Below are 3585 nucleotides of genomic sequence, written 5' to 3'. Positions count from 1 at the left end.
TTGTGTGCCTGTGTTTGTCAGAGTATATATATGACAGTAATCTAAACTGATATTGTGAGTAGGCTGGTATTATAAAGCCATATCAATGACAAATACAAGTTTAAAGACAAATTCTAATGTAAAAGTAACTTACTCTAGTCCTTTATGAGCATGTTATGTCTACATTACTGACCCTAGCTGACTATGAAGTTGATCACAATCTATCATTTGGTAAATTATGGCCATGTGAGCATTCGATCCTTTGTTAGGATGCAAATGCAGAAGGCAGACGCTAGAGGCATTCAGCTCTTTTCGGAGCAGTGCAAATCCAGATCTTAGTGTATTGAACTTTCACAAGAAGAAAAGAGCAGAATGTGATGAGAGTCCACCTTCTTCCGCACAGTTCTGTTTGGCTAATCAAAATCCAAATTCTTTAATACCAGTACTTTAATACCAACTTTTCATGTTTTTTTTGTTTGTTTGTTTGTTTGTTTTTTGTACTGGTATTGGTTTCTTTGTATAAAATAAGAAGAAAAAAATCATCAAAATTCTCAATACTTGGCACACATTTATGGGGCAATTGTTCACTTTTCAAATTCTACAGGATAGGGAAGTTAAAATTAAACTTGCACGATTCAGATAGAGCATATCATTTTAAGACATTTTTAAATTCACTTCTATTTTCAAATATGCTTTGTATTCTTGTTGAAAAAGAATACCATATCCTACACTAGTGGGAGCTAGTTGCTGATTGGGGATTATAAGCAGTAGAAAAAGAACGCTAAAAAAGCAAAGGAATCCTACTGGACAATTTATATAAATAAATAAACAGAAGTCAATCCTAATATATATAAAACATGTGTATTTATTCTAAATGATCTATTAATAAAACAGGTTAAGCAGCATATAGGGATGTCTCCCTTTTCAGCAAACACACTTAAACAATAATAATGGTATTCATATGATGACCATAATAAAATGGGACACAAGTATTATACCAAGTTAAAAGGACAATAAAAAGAATATGATTCCACCTAAAATAATCTGTTATGTCCGTGTAACCTCCGTTTAACAGATAGTACTATGGCTACATATCCCTGTGATATATCAAGTTTAGACACATCCAAACACAATCTGTAGATAGTTTGGACAGCTTCTGACTGTCAGCACAGTATAAGTTTATAAGTAGAAACGTGCGATTCGTTTCGGATCAATTCGAAATTCGGCTGAATTTGTTAAATTCGGAGATTCGAATTTCCGAATTGAAATAGTGCCGAATCTACCGAATAAATCCGAATTAGTTTGGATTTATTTGGTAGATTCGGATGGCCATGGATTACACTAGTATTGTACAGTATATTAGGTTATATCACTCTGCTAAGGGTTACACCTAATATACAGTACATATTACTAGTCTAATACACAGCACATCCCACCTAACACATACCGAAATTCTGAATTTCCGAACTGAACTGAATCCAGCTGAATTTATTCGAATCTGAATAAATCTGAAACAAATCCGAACCGAATTGATTCAAATTTTTCCAAATTCGAATCGATCCGAACCAAATTTTTTCACCATGCACAAGTCTATTTATAAGGTGAAGATTCAACCTTACCGGTAGCTTGAAAACCGCCGCCATGTTAGCTCCACTTACAGCATTCAGCTCCGGCAGTTAGTTTGCTTCACAGCGTTTCCCTTAGGTCCCACGTGATTCCAAGGAAGTCACTTGCCTTTAGATACAGATAGACTCAGAGTCACTACTTTGCACAACACGTGTTAAAGAACTGTAGAGTAACAAACGGACGTTTGTGGTATTGCACCTCTCCCTCTATGTGGGTCTGAAACTCCACAAGTCAGAGGCAATATTTCATAATACTCCTTAAAATCAATGTGGCAAAATAGACAGTAGTTGTTTAAAATTGCATGTTCAATCCAAATCATGAAAGAACATTTTGGGGGTTTCCTGTCCCTTTAAAATTACTTGATAAACTCTGGACAAAATTATTACCAAGTACCCCAAATAGTTTATTAATGTAACATGTTTTTTGACTAGGCGCTAGCGACACACTTGCAACATTATCTGATTGGTTGCGCTTCCTGTCCCCCACGGACACACGGACCAATCAGATAATGCAAACATGGCTGAGGGCAGTGTGCTCTGTTCTAATCAGAGCCTCTGTCGCCGCAACAGCCTCTGGGAATCTAACCATGGGTCCCATCCCCCCCCCCCCACAACGTGCTTTTACCCGCATTCTGTCCGAGAACTTGCAAAAGCACAGTATAGGGGATGGGACCCATGGTTAGGTTCCCAGAGGTGGTTGCGGCACCTGAGGCTGATATTAGAACAGAGAGCTCTGAATCGCATCAGCCCTCGGCTATTATTGTATTATCTGATTGGTCCGTGAGGGACAGGAGGCACAACCAATCGGATAATATTGCATGTGTGTCGCTAGCACCTTGTGTTTTTTGAATGGTAAATGCACACTCAAATTACCATCCACCATTACGGATGATGTCAGGCACATAAATACAAATGCTTCCTGCTCAATCAATTAAAGTTAAACAATTAATAATAAGCACTTTTACAGTAATAAAACTAGCTAAATTAGACACACCAAATATTGATAATGCCCCTGTTCCAATCCCTTAAAGGGACATTAAACCCAAAATTTTCTTTTCATGATTCATATAGATAATACAATTTTTAAAAAGTTTCCAATTTATTTCTATTATCAAATTTATTTAATTCTCATGTTAGTCGTTGTTGAAGAAATACCTAGGTAGGTAGCGTGCAAATGCCTGAAGCACAACATGACAGGAAATAGTGCTGCCATCTAGTGCTCCTTCTAATGTATAACATTGTTGCAAAACCGCTGCGAAATAGTGCTGCAGACACGTGCACACTCTTGAGCTTACATTTCTGCTTTTCAAATAAGGATAACAAGAAAACAAAGAAAATATGATAATATAAGTAAATTAGAAAGTTGTTTAAAATGTTATATTCTTTCTAAATCATGAAAAAAAATAATGTGGGTTTAATGTCCCTTTAATGAGACATATACACATATATGTATGTTTATGGAGGACAATATCATACCTAATAGAAGCACTAAAGATTTCAACCTTTGATGTAATAGCTAAATCCCCTAAATTGCTATTTTGTTTGTCCTTAATGCTGAACATTAGTTTTTTGGATTGCAAAATCAGGGAGGTAAAAATTGTGAGCTTCAGGAGTATTAACAGCAGTATTTTAGGATTGTGATCACTGGGCAAACACACTGACAATACCGGCCAAAGCTCAGAAATTGTTGTTATCTGCTATTTTCATATATCATATTCAGAACGTTCCACTGCTACATAGAAGGATAAGGTATACCCTTGTCAACATATGGGTAAATGTTGAAATCTACCAAAATAATTCTAAATAAAATATAACCTCTCCAGACAGATCTCAATGAATCACTAGCCTAGTCTTGAGACTCTAATATATGATGTAAAATCAATGAGTAACATAATTAATCTCATAAAATAAATGGTCTCAGATAATGAGGAATATCAAAGAACTATAGACAAAGAGGTTAAAATCTTAAAAGATTCAAATA

Source organism: Bombina bombina, chromosome 1 (assembly GCF_027579735.1).
Source record: "Bombina bombina isolate aBomBom1 chromosome 1, aBomBom1.pri, whole genome shotgun sequence".
NCBI classification, from domain to species: Eukaryota; Metazoa; Chordata; class Amphibia; order Anura; family Bombinatoridae; genus Bombina; species Bombina bombina.
This window is presented reverse-complemented; position numbering follows the sequence as displayed.